The sequence below is a fragment of the Gorilla gorilla genome, chromosome 1 (assembly GCF_029281585.2).
Source record: "Gorilla gorilla gorilla isolate KB3781 chromosome 1, NHGRI_mGorGor1-v2.1_pri, whole genome shotgun sequence".
In the NCBI taxonomy this organism is placed as follows: domain Eukaryota; kingdom Metazoa; phylum Chordata; class Mammalia; order Primates; family Hominidae; genus Gorilla; species Gorilla gorilla.
The window spans coordinates 147,202,660-147,221,547 of NC_073224.2; the positions used below are offsets into that span (position 1 = coordinate 147,202,660).

The 18,888-nt window shown below is 39.1% G+C and overlaps 1 protein-coding gene and 1 pseudogene across 14 annotated transcripts in view; one reads left to right on the top strand and one right to left on the bottom strand.

Moving 5' to 3' along the window:
• EVI5 (ecotropic viral integration site 5) overlaps positions 1–18,888 on the top strand; it is a 277,795-nt gene that overhangs the window by 26,518 nt on the left and 232,389 nt on the right. The window lies entirely within an intron of this gene.
• Positions 1,442–17,053, bottom strand: LOC109028510 (cyclin-J-like; annotated as a pseudogene).

An 18,888-nucleotide genomic window follows, 5' to 3' on the forward strand; every position in this document is an offset into this window, starting at 1 on the left:
TGTAGAGACGGGGTTTTGCCATGTTGCCCAAGCTGGTCTTGAACTCCTGGGCTCGAGCAATCCACCTGCTTTGGCCTTCCAGAGTGCTGGGATTACAGGTATGAGCCACCGCACCCAGCCTTAACCAACTTTTTAAAACAAAATTACAAAAGGCTTACATGATACTAAAAAATTTTAAATACAGAAGTCGCTAAAGTAGGAAAGTTTTCTTTCTCTGTTTTTATTTCCCTTGCTACATTCTCACTATCTTGAGGTAGCTGTTAATAGTTTCATAGCCTATCAAAATATGGTATTATATTGTATGTATATCCTATTCTTTACCTATATTTGATTGGCTCCATCAAATTGGGAACCATGTTATTTTTAATGGCTGCATCACATTCTGTTGTATGGTAGTGTCATAACTTATTTGCTTATTTTCTGATTGATGAACATTGTGGTTATTACCAGTTTTTTCTTATAAATAATTCTGTGATTTTTTTTTTTTTTTGAGGCAGAGTCTTGCTCACTCTTTTGCCCAGGCTGGATTGTGCAGTGGCTCAGTCTTGGCTCACTGCAACCTCTGCCTCCCGGGTTCAAGTGATTCTTATGCCTCAGCCTGCTGAGTAGCTAGGATTACAGGCGTGCACCACCATGCCTGGCTAATTTTTGTATCTTTAATGGAGACGGGGTTTTGTCATGTTGGCCAGGCTGGTCTCACACTCCTGGCCTCAAGTGATCCACCCACTTTGGCCTCCCAAAGTGCTGGGATTACAAGTGTGAGCTACCATACTTGGCCTTATTTTTTTTTTCTTTTTAAAAATAAGAGATTTACTCCAGCCTTAATTTTAGTGCATAAATCCATATACCTATACTGTTTATAATAGGAAGTTATATAGAATCATCTAAATTTTTTTTTATTGTACAGATTGCCACAGCATAGGAATTCATGACTTTAAACTTACTCAAAATTTCTTCTATAGAACAAAGATAAAACTCAAAACTGTAGAATAAAAAAAAAAACCTCTTCAAAAATTAGTACTTTACATCATAAAAGACTGTTTGGCAAGCCCAAGATAAACGTTTGTTTTTGACTTATAAGCCAATGTTAGGCCCAGAATCTACCATAGGTCAAATCTCAAAACGGCAAATTGGAGTCTGTCCAAATTTTCTGTTGTATTGAATATTTTTGAAATATTTGAACTATTAGCCAGGACGTGAGCATTTTTGTCATACATGGATTTGTTGTAACTAAATTTGACACACACACCGTCAAAGTGTTTGTTTAGTCCTCACAGGTATTCATGGTATATTGAAAGAGATATTCAGTCTTCCTGGTGCTGGTACCTGAAGAGTTCTGATGTCATTGGATCTCTTTACTTTTGAATGGAAGTTTACAAAAAGCTTACCCAGAGCTTCAAGTCACAGAGCAGTCTGGGTCAGTTATTACCCTTACACATAATCACCTTTCAAAGCATGAAGTAATACAAGGGTAATGTTCATTTGTCTGAAAGCTCTGGTTATAAAAAGCATTCAGACAGGACTTAACTTCTGCTGCTGTTGCCAGTGAGGGACATCCCAATACCAGTGCGCATGTGCCCAAGGCCCTGAACACTAGTTTGGAAGCCAGGAGGACACATCTGTAGCTTGTAAGATGAGGCGTGCATAGTAGATACCATCTGCTAACAACAGCTTGGTTGATGTAGGATGGCGATACAGCGGTGAGGTCTATGTGACTGTTTGACATGCCGAGGTTGCTGTAAGTGAACTGGCTGTGAGGGCTGGGAGACTGTCTAGAACACACTTAGTTGTGCCATTTGAGGTCCTGCTTGTCCTCTCTTTGCTTCTTTCACATCATTATCATGAGCAGTCAATAGCTGTTCAGTACACTGCACTAAGAAATCCCAGGAGTAAGCAGTAAGATGATGTAATGATGTAGTCTTGTAGGCCATGTTGGAGAAAGACGAAGTATAATCCTCGAAGAAGCCATACATGTAGCAGCTACTGAAGAAAATGCATAATTTAGAAAGGGGTAATTTTGCAACATTACTTCCAGGAAATCTGCATATTTGGCTGTGTAGTGTTTAATCTTTTCCAGGCAAATCGTTGGCCAGCCATCGTGAAGATCTGTTTTGTGTACTACTTCAGAGAGAACAAATTCAATGAAATGGGCAGCTGTTGGAAGGCGGAGGTCCATTCCACTGATAGGTTTCTAATAATAAGAGTTACACATGTAGCAAATTTTGTTTTGTTAATACTACATTCATATTAGTCATAACACCTAGGCTGTTGAGCTGTTCCAGCTTAGGCACACTATCTTCTTTTTCTTCAGATTTACTTGCTAGAAGCAGACGGGAAACTGCAGCTAAATACAGCTGCCAGATAGAGATGTCATAGCAATCCATAAATAGTTGTAGTAAATAGCAAGATGCTGGCATAGAAAGAGCGTGACGTGATCGCTCACAATGGCAGTCAGGTCAGCAAAATACTGGCTGAGACTCAGTTGAGGGGACTGGCCTTTGTATGAGGACAACTTCAGCTCTTTGTACCAAGTGCTCGGTGAATACTGGCAGCCAGCTCTCCTCGCCATCACTGCCTCTCCAGCTCCCTGGGACCCTGAGGTGCATGCAGCCAGACACGACAACTACAGTCCCGCCCCGAGGCCCTCACAGCCTCAGTCCCCTTGGCGTCGGCCCCACTGGTGCTGCAGACAGTTGGCTGCGAAGCGCCAGTCTCAGCTCTGGCCAAGCTCCCCCCATTGTTAAAGGACTGGCAGGCGGCTCCCAATTCTGTGATTAATTTCAGTACGTAGGTCCTTGCTTATTTGAGTATTGGGACAGATTTCTGAGTCAGCCCATCGACATGTATCATGGATACTTCCAAATAGTTGTTCTAAACAGCTGTATGAATGAATGTATTCAGCAATAATGTCTTTAAAAATACTAATTTCCTTTAGACAAATCATTAGTTTTTTTGTTTTTGGGTTTTTTGGTTTGTTCGTTTTGTTTTTAAGACGGAATCTTGCTCTGTCGCCCAGGCTGGAGTGCAGTGGTGTGATCTTGGCTCACTGCAATATCTGCCTCCTGGGTTCAAGTGATTCTTCTGCTTCAGCCTCCTGAATAGCTGGGAATACAGGTGTGTGCCACCCACGTCCAGCTAATTTTTATATTTTTTAGTGGAGACGAGGTTTCAACACGTTGGCCAGGCTGGTCTTGAACTCCTGACCTGTAGTGATCCACCCACCTCAGCCTCTCAAAGTGCTAGGATTTCAGGCGTGAGCCACTACAGCTGGCCCAAAGCATCAGTTTTTTATAATGAATATTTCAGATGCAAAAAAAAAAAAAAAATACCTGTGTTCACATCACCCACCTTAAGAAATAAACATTATAAATGTACTTGTAAACATAATCCCCATCTTCTTTAAGATATAACATTATACTTATATGTATGTTTATAAACAGTATATCATATAAACATGCCCTTTTACATTTTCATTATTGCCCAACTTTGTGTGTTGAACATAATATGTCACATGAGGTCATTAGCCTCCAGGATGGCTGTCAGTGGTCTCCACTTCCTTATATTTGTGCTGTTATGCGCTTTCTTCCCATGTTGAGTAGGGCTGACTTGTGTAACCAATTGAATATTACAAAAATATCAGAGTGACTTATGAAGCTAAGTCATGTCAGCATTTTCTGTCTTGCTTTCTTGTTCTGGGGGAAGCCAGTTGCCACAAGGTGAAGATACTCAGCAGTCTTACGGAAAGGTCCACATGGTGAGAAACTGAGGACTTTTGCCAATAACTATATGAGGGAGCCATCTTTGAAGCAGCTCTTCCAGCCCCAGTCAAGCCTTCAGATGACAGCAGCACTAGCCAAGATCTTGTCTGCAAGCTCATGAGAGGCCATGAGCCAGAATCGCCCAGCTAAACTGTACTGCAGTTTCTGACATACAGAAACTGTGAGATAATAAATATTTAATGTATTAAGCTACTAGGTTTGGTAGTAATGGATGAGAGAAAGAGACTTGTAATTGTTTCCATGTTTGCCTCCCCATACTTCATTACTAGTGAGCAATTTGAAGACAGGACAGGAACCATATGTCTTACTTATTTTCCCACTCAATGCCTAGCCTTATGCCTATGTTTAGTAAGTATTTGTTGAGTGAAATTGATAGTATTCTGGTGGAGGTAAAAAAATTTAGAAGGGATATTAAATCCCTAAAGCCGAGATAGCCTGATGTTTGAATCATGAGTCATTGTTGGATAGCATGTAAAGACCACATTGTTTCTTCTGAATAGTAGTTAAAGTAAGCCTCTCAACTACTAATGCTACCCTGGCTATGGGAGTATGGCATTGATTTTGAAGTTATGGCATGTGGCTTTTACTTTACTATTGTTCTCTGGGGCTTGGGTTAGGATACAATCTTTTCTAGATGACTTTCATTTCAGACTTCCTTCTAGGCATATTAACTGAAGCTAAATTTTTTTCTTTTTCTTTTTCAAAATATGGAAGAATGTAAAAAACCTAAAGTCCTGTCAGTTTAGGATTTTGCTGGTGTATGTAGCAAGAGAGTACTTAACTATATCCTAGTGGATTGTTTTTATAGGTTATGGAGAGACAGTATTACTACAGAGGATTATATCTAATTATATTCAGAAAATATATTCCAAAATTAGATTCCAAAATTAGGTATAATTTTGAGTCACACATTTGGTACTTTTTAGTTCTTGTAACCTGTGTTGTTTAATATGGAGGCCCCTAGCTACATGTGATGAGTGAGCTCTTGAACTGTGACTAGTCTGAATTGAGATGTGGTGTACATGTAAAATTCATACTGAATTTCAGACTTAATATTAAAGAAAGAATGTAAAATATTACGCTAATAATTTCTTCATATTCCTTATCTATTGAAATAATGTTTTGAGTATATTGGGTTAAAAAATATAATTTCATTTGTTTTACTTGTTTTTACTTTTTAGAATATAGCTACTAGAGAATCTTAACTGATACGGCTTGCATTTGTGGCTTGCCTTATATTTCTATTAGAGAGTGCTTTTCTATTGATTGATTGATTGGTTGATTGACTGTTTGATTGAGATGAAGTCTCACTGTGTAGCCTAGGCTAGTCTTGAACTCCTGGGCTCAAGTGATCCTCCTGCCTTGGCCTTCTAAGGTGCTGAGATCACAGGCCTGTGCCATGTCGACTGGATGAGAGTGGTTTTTAACCCATCAAAATATTCAGTTCTTCAGGGCCTTTGTACATTTTCCTTCTTTTTTTTTTTTTTTTTTTGCCTGACTCTTTGTTTATCTGGCTTCTTCCTGCTCATTTCATAGATCTTATCTTAAACGTTGCCTCCTCAGAAAGGCAGTCCTTATCCACCCTATCAAATTAAGTTCTTTAGTGTTTTGCCCTTGTCATGTATCCTTCTCTGCATTTATTTGTTCACTATTTGTTTAACTTCTTAACTAGCTCTGTGAGGGAAAGGACCATGTCTATTTTGTTTATGATGACACTTTTAGCACCCAATAAAGTGTTCTTTTAGAAAGTAGATTCTAAATAAATTCTTGTTCAATGAGTGATACTGGTATTACTAAGCAGTGGGCTCACTGCTCGATGCTCATAGAACCTAATACTATGACACCGGCTTTTGAGAAAAGAAAAAGGGCTTTATTGTGAGCTAACTGGCAAGGAGACAGGAGTTTCAGAAAGAAAATATGGAGGAGGATGTCATAAAAGAAATTAGGAAAACAGGGCCGTGCTGCACCGCTGCCCCTCGTCATGCGCAGGTCGACTCCCCGCTCCCCACAAAGAAGGAAAAGTTCCCAGAACTGAACAACCTGCTGTGCTTAGCACTCCGATTGGTCCTTTTCTAAATTAAAAGGGCCCATTGGAGTGCTAAGCACAACAGGTGAAAAAAATATCTGTATTAAGACGTTTCATTAGGCTGGGTGCAGTGAGTGGCTCACGCCTGTAATCCCAGCACTTTGGGAGGTCGAGGCGGGCAAATCACTTGAGGCCAGGAGTTCGAGACCAGCCTGGCCAACATGGTGAAACCCCGTCTCTACTAAAAATACAAAAAGTAGCCAGGCGTGGTGGCACATGCCTGTAATTCCAGGTACTCAGGAGGCTGAGGCAGGAGAATTGCTTGAACCCAAGAGGCGGAGGCTGTAGTGAGCTGAGATTGCGCCACTGTACTCTAGCCTGGGCAACAGAGTGAGATTCTGTCATTTTATTGAATTTTCACAACTAAGGGGCTAAGGAGAAGATAGAGAAGTTCCCAGAGGTAAAGGAAAAATGGGTTAGTTAATAAAATTAGAGTAGTTTCAGGCTCTTCAACAAGAATACTGGAAGCAAAAGACAATAGAGGGCAATATCTTAAAAAGTATAAGGGAAAATTATTATTATTATTTTTTAAGACAGGGTGTCTCTCTGTCGCCCAGGCTTGAGTGCAGTGGCGTGATCTTGGCTCACTGCTACCTCTGCCCCCTGGGTTCAAGCAACTCTCCTGCCTCAGCCTCCCAAGTAGTTGTAATTATTATAGGCGTGCACCACCACGCCTGGCTAATTTTTTGTGTTTTTAGTAGAGATGGGGTTTCACCATGTTGCCTAGGCAGGTTTCGAACTCCTGAGCTCAGATGATCCACCCACCTTGGCTTCCCAAAGTGCTGAGATTACAGACGTGAGCCACTGTGCCCGGTTGGGCAAATTATTTGTAATCTAAGAGTTTATAGTGCAGTCATTTTCAAGTGTAACAGTAGAAAAAGCATTTTCACATATGCAGTGTCTCAAACTCACCTCTCAGGCAACCCCTTTCAGGAAGGTAGTAGAGGAGGTACTTCACCAAAATAAGAGTGTTTTGAGCAAAGGGAAGACATAGTGTTTAGGAAACAAATGATCCAACCCAAGTGAGGTGAAAGGAATACCTGGGATCACAGTTGTGTACCAGGTGTAGAGCAACTAGTCCAGAATGGAGCAAGTCAGAAGGTTGCAGAAAGGACTTGTACAAAAATATAAGATTGATAGCACATGTGATATGCTCGAATATGTTGAGGAGATTTATATAATTGGATGAATTGGGGGTGAATTTATAAGTACAAATAAAGCTAAACAATTAGACATTTATTAACTCCAGGGAAAGTAAAAAATTGGTCCAAGAAAGTAAAAGTAATCACAGTATACCTCATAGAACAGCTGTGACTAAAGTTACATAGTCATGTTAATGCATACACTGAATATTGGTGTAACCAAAAATATGTTTTTTATTTATTTTTATTTTTTTTGAGAGGGAGTCTTGTTCTGTTGCTCAGGCTACAGTGCAGTGGTGCGATCTTGGCTCATTGCCAGCTCTGCCTCCTGGGTTCATGCCATTCTCCTGCCTCAGCCTCCTGAGTAGCTGGGACTACAGGTGCCCGCCACCATGCCTGGCTAATTTTTTGTATTTTTAGTAGAAACGGGGTTTCACTGTGTTAGCCAGGATGGTCTCGATCTCCTGACCTCATGATCCGCCCGCCTCGGCCTCCCAAAGTGCTGGGATTACAGGCGTGAGCCACCGCACCCGGCCCAAAAATATGTTTTAATTACATAGGGATAATGGAATGTATGAAGTGTTTGTATGTTATGGTGGGCAAGGTTGATGATATGGATGATGGGGAAAGAACTAATTGACCTTTTTCACAGGAAGAAGTCAACAGATAAAATATTACTTTTTTTTTTCTGGTCATAAGCCTCATGTAAGTGGTAAAAATTAAAAGTAAGGGGAAAAAGGCAATGGGGTAGACATTTATTATAGCCAAAGGAGGGTCAGGAATTCTACTTCTGGATCTGGGGATGATAGGAAAGTTCAAAAATTATTTGCAAAATTTTGTTCATATGTGCATGAATTTCTCAAAGGAGTTTGTGACCCCTAAAATGTCTAAAGAGTATAGTGTAATGTGATGATTGTGGTGTTTTTCAGCGTGTTCGTGAAAGTGTTAGTTTTAGTTTTGATTCTTGATTTATTTTTATGTTTTCATGTATTCATTATCTTGTTATATGAAAGATGACTTAGTTTGGTAAAGCAAATACCATTTTTTATTTGGTTTTATATTAAAATAAACCTCTTAAGTATTGATTTGTATCTGTGCTGCCTTCTGAGTTAATGTCTTCGGCTCTTCTAGTTCATTGATTTTCTGTTTATGTCTGTTTAATTCTCTATCCCTCTGTCTTCCCCACATCTCACCTCCCTTTTTTTCCTATTTCATTTATTAAATTTTTTATTTCTATAAGTTCCACTTGGATACTTCAAAAATTTGCATGATCTTTGTTTGTATCCTATTCCTTGCTCATTTAGAAAATTCTTTTATTGCTTTAAGCATTTTAAAAGTAGTTATATATTCTGTGTTTGATAATTCCAATAGTTGAAGTGCTTGTGGGTCTAATTCTATGCTCAGCTGTCATTTATTGAGTTTTGTCTCTTGTGTGAGTTATATTTTTGAGTGGTGAGCTTATTTTCATCTGTGTCAACTTTGGTGGCTTGATTGAGCATTTTAAGAGACTTAGAGAGCAGTTATGTGAACATGAATTAGTATGGATATTTGGAAATCTGAGGCTGTGGGCCCACTTTTAGCAGGATGTAGATTATGTGTGATAAGGTTGGATCTACATTTTAGTGACTCTTCGAATGCTTGGCAAAGTACATTATTTTATAACACTTTCTGTGCTCTAAATGGGGAGGGAGTTTTTCCTTGTCTGAAGTTAGCATGATTTGGCTAATTAAGTGAATACTCATATTCAGTAGTTAGTACTCTCCTGCTTAACTAGGTATATATATTTATTTACATATATTTATAGATACTATATATATATATGTAGAAATTACCCTTTATTCCACAGAGACATTTATTGAGCATCTGGTTTATGATAGACAAGATCTTTGATACTGGGGATATAGAGGTATTCAAGGCAGTCTCTCCTGTTGGAAAGTTAAATAGATGAAACTGAACTTTGTATATATTATTAAAGATGTGCTAGAGTATCCATATTAAAAGCTTCTGAATGCCCGGGCTTATATGTTCATATTGTAGAATGGTTGCCTTTTAAGAAGTTAAAAATTAGGAGCTCCAGCTGAAGGAGGAGGTTAAGTAAGGAGAGCTCTATACCATGGCTGGTACAAAGTTAACTGCCGGCAGATGCACCAGTGGTAAAACACCCAGGAAGCAACTGGCTACAAAAGCTGCTTGCAAGAGTGTGCCCTCTACTGGAGGAGTGAAGAAGCCTTATCATCATGACTATAATACAATTTATTTGTCCTATCTCCTATCTATTTGGCTATTAAGAATAAAGTAGCTATGAAGGTTTTCTTTCTTTCTTTTTTTTTTTTTGAGACAGAGTTTCGCTCTTGTTGCCCAGGCTAGAGTGCAATGGCACGATCTCGGCTCACCGCAACCTCTGCCTCCCGGGTTCAAGTGATTCTCCTGCCTCAGCCTCCCAAGTAGCTGGGATTACACATATACGCCACCACGCCCAGCTAATTTTTGTATTTTTAGTAGAGATTGGGTTTCTTCTGTTGGTCAGGCTGGTGTCGAACTCCCGACCTCAGGTGATCTGCCCGCGTCGGCCTCCCAGAGTGCTGGGATTACAACCATGAGCCACCGTGACTGGCCAATATTTATTTATATTTTCTTAGTGTCCTTGTACCTACTCATAGCACACTATAGACAAATGAAAAGATGTTTTTTTCTCAATTATTTGAAGCCTCTGTCTCCCCAAAATAAAAATAAGTCTGGTATGCTGTCTTTACTGATACTCTATACTTTTAGTTTCTTGGTTTTATTTCAAGCACTGTTAAATATTTTAATTTTGTTTTGTGGGATAATGTGATATTGTTCCAGTTACTGTAGCAGTGTAACAAACCACCATGAAACTTAATGGCTTCAAATAATCGTTTTAGTATGTGCTTAGATTCTGTGGGTCAGGAATTTAGACAGAGGATTATGAAGAGGACTTGTCTCTGCTTCACGTCTTTGGTCTCAGCTGGGAAGACTTAGAGTCTGGGGCTGACTCTTCACTTAGGGCCTAGAATCAGTTGGGGGTATGTTCACATTTGTGCCTGGTGGTTGAGGCTGGAACCTCAGCTGGACTGTTAGTGAGAATGCCTGTACTCTCCATGTGGTCTCTGCGTGGGCTAGTTTGGGCTTCTTGAAAGCATGGTAGCCAGATTCCAAGACTTAAGCTCAGTAATCACTTTTGGTACCCACTTTTGGTTGAAGCAGTCAGCGAGCTTTGCTTGGGCTCAAGGGGAGGGGATGTGGACTTCACCACTCTATGGGAAGATGTGGGATAGGAAATGTGGCCATGTTACAGATTGGATTGTGTCCTTCAAAAAGATATGTTGAAGTCCAGCTATCACAGTACCCTTGTACCTCAGAATGTGACTTTATTTGGAAACAGGGTTGTTGTAAATGTAATTAGGGAAGATACAGTCACTGGAGGGGAGAATGTCATGTGATCATGGAGGCTGAGATCCAAGTGCTTGAAGTGCTGCAACTGCAAACCAAGAAATGCTGGTCATTACTGGCAAACCACCCAAAGCTAGGAAGAGGCAAGGGAAGATTCTCCCTACAAGTTTTAGAGGGAGAATGACCCTGCTGACAACTTGGTTTTGGACTTCTAGCCTCCAGAACTGTGAGACAATACATTTCTGGGTGTTTTTATTTTATTTTATTTTTGGTGAGATGGAGTCTGGCTCTGTCACCCAGGCTGGAGTGCAGTGGCGTGATCTCAGCTCACTGCGACCTCCGCCTTCCGGGTTCAAACAATTCTCCTGTCTCAGCCTCTCAAGTAGCTGGGACTACAGGCACCCAACATCACGCCCGGCTAATTTTTGTATTTTTGGTAGAGACGGAGTTTTGTCATATTGGCCAGGCTAGTCTCAAACTCCTGATCTCAAGTGATCCACCTGCCTCGGCCTCCCAAAGTGCTGGGATTACAGGCATGAGCCACCACACCCGGCTTATTTCTGTTGTTTTAAGCCACCCAGTTTGTGGTACTTTGTAACAGCAGTACTAGGAAACTAAGATAACAATTAGTTTTCTTGCTGCATCTGCAGGGGATTGGTTCCAAGATCACTGCCCTCATACTACCATGGATGCTTAAATCCCATATATAAAATAGTGCAGTATTTGTATATAATATACACACATCTTCCTGTATACTTTAAAATCATTTCTAGATTACTTATGATACCTAATACAAAGTAAATGCTGTGTAAGTAGTTGTTATACAGTACTGTTTTTAAAAAAATCTATTATTTTTAATTGTATTATTATATTTTGAATATTTGTGATGCATGGTTGGTTCAGAACCTGCGGATGTGGAACCTGTGGACTATATAGGCCATCTTTGGGAAATACAGACTTTTACAAATGTGTCGTAAAAATTATTCTATAGCTTTTCCCCCGTTACTTGTATTGGGTAACAATATATAATAATATATGGTTGTTTTGCTCACTTATACTTCTTTTTTAAAAAAACTTTTTTTTTTTTTTGAACCAGAGTCTTGCAGTGGTATGATCACAGTTCACTGCAGCCTTGACCTCTCAGGCTCAAGCGATCCTCCCGCCTCAGCATCCCAAGTAGCTGGGATCACAGACCCACGCCACCATGCCTGGCTAATTTTCTTTTTAATTTTTTGTAGAGACAGGGTCTCGCTCTGTTGCCCAGGCTGATCTTGAACTGCTGGACACAAGCAGTCCTTCTGCCTTGGCCTCCTGGGCTCAAGTCATCCTCCCACCTCAGCCTCCCAAGTAGCTGAGACTACAGGCATGCACCACTACACCCAGCTAATTTTTGTATTTTTAGTAGAGACGGGGTTTCACTATGTTGGCCAGACTGATCTCGAGCTCCTGACCTCAAGTGATCCACCCACCTCAGCCTCCCAGAGTGCTGGGATTTCAGGCGTGAGCCACTGTGCCCAGCCAGTACAGTACTTTAAAAGTTATTTTTAGTGTGTATAGCTGCAAAGGGAATTTTGAATAGGAGATACCTTCATTGAAATGTGCTATTTAACAATCAAAATTAATCAAAAGTCATTGAGAAAGTATTGAGTACTCACTGGTAAAAAGGAAAGGCCTTAGACACATTAAATTTAACAGAGTTTAATTGAGCAAAGAACGATTCACAACTCGGACAGCCTTCAGAACCAGAACAAGTTCAGAGAACTCTGACCTGCAATGTGGTCAAGCAGCATTTATGGACAGAAAACAGAAGCGAGGTAAAGAGACAGCTCTTTTGGTTACAGCTTGGCATTTGCTTTATTAGAACATGGGTTCAGTGTTGGCTGCCTAAAGCTTGGTTGCTGTGATTGATTGAGACTCAGCTATTTATTACGTAAGTATACTGTACACCCAACTTAGGCTTTCAGTTAGTTTGCCAACTAAGTTAGGTTGCTCTTTGTTATGTAAGGACTCAAGTACATGGGCATCCTTAGGCCAAGTTTAGTTTAACACTATTCACCAATTTTGTTTTCAGGTCATCAAGAAGATTCATGAAGAGTAATGAATGGTCTGTCTTTGACCTACAGGAATATATATGAAATAATGTTTTTGTTTTATTTTTCAGACAAGCTCTCATTCTGTTGCCCAGGCTAGAGTGCAGTGGCATAATCATGGCTCACTGCAGCTTTATGCTCCTGGGCTCAAGTGATCCTCCACCTCAGCCTCACAAGTGCCTCTACTACAGGTCTGTGCCACCACACCCAGCTAATTTTTTTTGTGGAGATGAGGTCTCATTATGTTGCCCAGGCTGGTCTTGAATTCTTGATCTCAAGTGATCCTCCTGCCTCTGCCTCCCAAAGTGTTGGGATTATAGGCCTGAGCCACCATACGTGGCCTGTTTTTATTTCTTAAGGTACTGAGAGGCAGTAGTACATCTAATGGTTTATAATATAACAGTGTAAGCATAATATGGCACATATAGCACTGTGGAGATGAGGTGATAATGTATCTGAAAGTACTCAGTGAATATTATCATTATTAATGAATGTCACAATATTTAATATAAACGAGAAGTACCATAGAAGTGAAGAGAAACATGACACAGAGCACACAAACACCTTAAAGAATGAGTACCGTTGGCAACTGAGCAGCATTTCTCAGAATTTGTTTTGCAGTAAAGAGTGAAAAAGGCTGGGTGGGTGGTCCACGCCTGTAATCTTAGCACTTTTGGAGCCCGAGGCAGGTGGATCGCTTGAGCCCCAGGAGTTTGAGACCAGCCTGGGCAACATGGTGAAACCCTGTCTCTACCAAAAAAAAAAAAAAAATTAGCCTGGCATGGTAGTTGTGTGCCTGTGGTCCCAGCTACTCAGGAGGCTGAGGTGGGAGGATTGCTTGAGCTCGGGAGGTTGAGACTGCAACAAGCCATGATTGCACCACTGCACTCCAGCCTGGGTGACAAGACCCTGTCTCAAAAAAGAGAAAAACGATTCCTGACTAGTCAAGTTTGGAAAGTAAATTCCTCTACCTTCTACTTTTGACAGTGTATAATAATGTCTGAGAATTGCTGTAATAAAAAAAATTTTACTTACGGACTTCAGCTTTTAATGATGTGATTCACTACATAGTTTGGAAAAACTCTTCCTCTATAAAGCACCTCAAAATGCAAACATCCTTTTAAATGCAAAGTTGTATTTTCAAGAATGTAAGAGAAATTCCCCTTCTCCAAAAACAGAGCCACTCTAGAAACCACCAGATTGTCTTCAAGTCTGCCGTCCTCTGTGTGTGTGTGTGTGTGTGTGTGTGTGTGTGATATTTGGCATAACTATATTAATTTCAAACAAAGCAAACTTAAGAAGGAGAATTATCAGGGATAAAGACAGGCATTACATAATGATAAACGGGTCCGTTCTCAAAGAAGACAAAATAGTCTGTGTGGCAAAAACCAATAGCAATGTAAGGAGTAATAGACAAATTCACTATTATAGTTGGATGCCTCAACACCTCTCAGTAATTTATAGTGTAGCAGACAGAAAATCAGTTAGGCTATAGCTGAATAGCACCATTTATCAACTGGATTTAATTGATATATAGAGACTGCTTCATCCAACAACAGCAAAAAACACATTTTTCTCAAACTCATGGAGCATTCGCCAAGATTAACCACATTCTGGGACATAAAACACATCTTAACTTGTATTCTCAGACCACGGTGGAATTAAGTTAGAGATCACTAACAATTATCTATACAACTTGTGTTGTATAGTTAGAAAGATATTTGGAAAATCTGAAAATACTTGGGAATTAAAAAACACACTTCTAAGTAACACATGAGTTGAAGTCTCAAACTAAAAATATTTTGAACTGAAGGAAAATGAAAAGCAGCAAAAGCAGTGCTTAGAGTTTGATTTATATTGAATCATATAGTAGAAAAAAAGATTCAAAAATCAGTGATTAAGCTTCTACTTTAGGGAACTAGAGATAGAAGAGCAATACAAACCTAAAGCAAGCAGAATAAAATAAATAATAAAAATTAGTAGAAATCAGTGAAATAGAAAACAGGAAAACAATTACAAAATTAATGAAAGAAAAACTGTTTCTTTTAAAAGGTCATTGAAAGTGACGGACCTCTAGCCAGGGTAACCAAGAACAAAAGAGAGAAGACACAAATTACTAATGTCAAGAATGAAAGGGGTAATTTTTTCCCCCAGATTTCATTGTGATAAAATATTCATAACAAAATTTACAGTTTTAACCATTTTAAGTCTATAATTAAGTATATTCATATTGTTGTACAACCACCATCACCATCATCTCTATAATTTTTTCATCTTTCCAAAGAAACTCTGTGGCCACTAATCAATAACTCCCTATTTCCTCTTCCCATGGCAACCACCATTTTACTTTCTGTCTCTGTGGATTTGACTGTCTCATAAAAGTGGAATCACACAATATTTGTCATTTTATGGCTGGCTTTTTTCACTTCGTATAATGTCCTCAGGGTGTGTTCATGTTGTGGTATGTCAGAATTTCCTTCCCTTTTTTTTTTGAGATGGAGTCTTGCTCTGTCGCCAGGCTGGAGTGCAGTGGCACGATCTTGGTACACTGCAACCTCCGCCTCCTGGGTTCAAGCGATTCTCTTGCCTCAACCTCCCAAAAAGCTGGGATTACAGGCACTCGCCACCATGCCCAGCTAATTTTTGTATTTTTAGTAGACACGGGGTTTTGCCATGTTGGCCAAACTGGTCTCGAACTCCTGACCTCAGGTGATCCGCCCACCTCAGCCTCCCAAAGTGCTGGGATTACAGGCGTGAGCCATCACGCTTGGCCCTCCTTCCTTTTTAAGGCTGAATAATAGTCCATTGTATAGAGATAGCACATTTTGTTTATCCATTAATCCATTGATGTACACTTGGTTGTTTATCCCTTTTGGCTATTGTGAATAATGCTGCTATGAATATGGGTATATAAATGTCTAAGTCCTTGTTTCAGTTCTTTGGATAAATACCCAGAAGTGGAATTGCTGGATCTTATAATTCTGTGTTAAATTTTTTGAGGAACTGCCATAGTGTTTTCCACAGCAGCTGTGCCATTTATATTTCCATTAACAATGTCAACACTTGTTATTTTCCTTTTTGATAATAGCCATCAAAATGTGTGTGAAATGATATCTCATTGTGGTTTTGATTTGCATTTTATTTAATTTTAATTTAATTTTTTTTTTTGAGACAGAGTTTTGGTCTTGTCGCCCAGGCTGGAGTGCAATGGCACTGTCTTGGCTCACTGCAACCTCCACCTCCTGGGTTCAAGCGATTCTCCTGCCTCAGCCTCCTGAGTAGCTGAGATTACAGGGACCCGCCACCACACCCAGCTAATTTTTGTATTTTTAGTAGAGATGGGGTTTCTCCATGTTGGCCAGGCTGGTCTCGAACTCCTGACCTCAGGTGATCCACCTGCTTCAGCCTCCCAAAGTGCTGGGATTACAGGCATGAGCTACCGTGCCTGGCTGATTTGCATTTTATTAGTGATTGATGATGTTAGCTGAGCACAGTGGCTCGTGCCTATAGTACCAGCTACTCAGGAGGCTGAAGCAGGAGGATTGCTTGAGGCCAGGAGTTCAAGACCAGCCTGGGCAATATAGCAAGACCTCATCTCTTAAAAAAATTAGTAATGTTGAACGTATTTTCAAAAGCCCCTGTGATTATTGGCCATTTATATATCTTCTTTGGGGAAATGTCTGTTCACATCCTTTGCTCATCTTTTAATCAGATTATTTGTTTTTTTTGTGTGTTATTAATTTGTAGGAGTTCTTTATATATTCTAGATATTAAACCCATACAGCTATATGATTTACAAATATTTGCTTTCATTTTTCTGGGTTATTTTTACTCTGTTGATACACAAAAGTTTTTAATTTTGATGGAGTCCAATTTATCTTTTTTTTCCTTTTGTTGCCTGTGCTTTTTGTGTTAGTCTAAGGAATCATTGCCAAATCATTGTCATGAAGTTTTTCCCTTATGTTTTCTTCTAAGTTTTATAGTTTTAGTTCTATTATTTAGGTCTTCAATCCATTGTGATTTAAGAGGTCTTTTAAATGAGCTGAATCTTTGATTTCTTATCTCTAAAATGGAGACATTACCTACTTTATAGAATTATGAATGAGCACTAAAATGAGTTAATATGAAATAATGTGAAAAGTCCTAAAAAAATAAAATACTGAGTTGTCGGATCAGCCTTTATATTATAAAACAAGCTAACTCCACAGTGACAAAGAATAACCCCATCAGCCCAGTTTTCTGAATTGTACCAGTTTTTTTTTCTTTTTAAAATAAAATCAAATGAAGCTACTGTCTGTTTGAAGGCCTTTTTCGAAAATAGGGTTTGTTATGTAATAATATCCTGACTATCCTTCTGGAATCTCCAGGCTTTAGGAATTAGTCTGATTCAAGAAATCTCAAAAATAAAGGTCATTGTGGTAGGAATGGGAATATTTTGCAGCTCTTATTTCTGTATCTCTCAGATACTCCTCAACTTACTGTAATCTGGTTTCTGCCTTCTTTTGGTGAAATGGACTCACTGAAGTCATTAGTGACCACATCCATTGCCAACCTTTGGTCTTGCTCATTCTTGATAGTGGTTAAGAGCAAGGAATCTCCAACCAGATTGCCTGTGTTTGACTTTTATTAGCTTTGTGACCTTATGTAAGTTGTATAGCATTTTTGTGTCATCATTTCTTCACTTGTAAAATGTGGAAAACAGTAATACCTACTTTATAGCATTTCAATAATTAAATAGATTTAATACATATAAAGTGTTTACAACAGTACCTGGTGCGATTTAAATGCTGAAAAAGTGTTTGCTGATATATTCCCCTCCTTTTTGAAACTTTGTTTCCAAACCTCTGGCACCATACAGTGGGAGTTGCATGGAATCTACGTAGAGTTTAGGTAGCGCAGAAGGCTGGTCAAAATTTCGTATCAGAGTCCCTAAAAACCATACCACGTGGAAACTGTTATACTGGCTTTCAGTACTAAGTCTAAGACTGCCATACAATTAACAAAGATACTGAAGGGAGTGATAGGGATACTATTTTAGATACTTTTCCATATGAGTATAAGAAATACAGGAATAATGACAGGGTAAGGTACTATCTTTAATTATAGCAGTCTCCATGCTTTGCATAGTGACTTACACAGAATACTCAGTAAATATTAGTTGATTTTATACATACATGTATACAGACACACACATACACACATATGTATATCTGACATAGTAAAAGTGAGCCCAATAAAAAATAAAACCAAAATCTTGACCTGTGTGTCTTTGGTCCACTCATCTCAAGGAAGGAACATGAGATGTCTGGTTGGCAGTCCCTCATAATGGCCAGCTTTGTGAGAATCAAAGAGTGTAAGAAAATTGTCAAGAGACAAGAAACCAGAAAAGAAAAGAAAAAGCGGAGATAAAAATGAGTGTAACACAGATTAGAGGGGTGGGGATAAACAGCAGGTACTTTGGAGAAGCTAATAAGAGACGGAAAATAAAGCAGTTTTGCATTGTGATGTGGTGGTGGAAAAGTCTCTTAGTCCTCAATAGCTCTTGAAAGTGTTTGAGCTTCTGTGTTAAAAGCTACTTGTCTCTGGTTCCTGTACTTTTTGAAGGAAGATTGTAAAATGATAATAGATAGTGAAATGTTTATATAAGCAAGCTGTATGTACACTAATGGTAACTATATTTTAAAATCATCTCATGCGTTCATTCAGTAAACAGATATGAAAAAGTATTAGGAAATATTCCCTGGCTCTAAGGAAGGGTAAAAAGATAGAACTGCAAAATGATTGGTGAATCTTTGTGACATCTGTATATAGCTGAAGTCCTGACATTATGAAATGTGTTCTGCCGCACTGCCCTTTTTTTTTTTTTAAAGGTAACTTGACTTTTGACATTTAAAGATCTGTTGGGTTTTTGACTCTCAGTGATGGCACAGGTACCCATACTCATAGTTCCTCTTTACCCACAATAGTACCCTTTACCCAGGGGGGAATATTATACTCTAGAAATGTGATTCAGTTTCACAGTATGATTCAGGAAGTAATTAACCATAGCCATGGCCTTTTCTCCCTCATGATTTTTGATCTAAAATCAGAATCTTTAAAAATGGATCTATTTTAGGGAAGTTAAGAGCATCCTTTTAATAAAATATAAAGTGATATAATCATGTCTGTTTCTCATGGGAGATTGTATTCAACTATTGTAATAGTATATAACGCTTTTACTACACTTAAAAAATTGAGATATAATTTATATACCATAAATTTGCCCCTTTTAAAGTGTATAATTCAGTGGCATTTATTATATTCACAAGGTTGTGCAACCTTCACCACTGACCAATCCCAGATTATTTTCATCACCCCATAAAGAAATCCTGTACCCATTA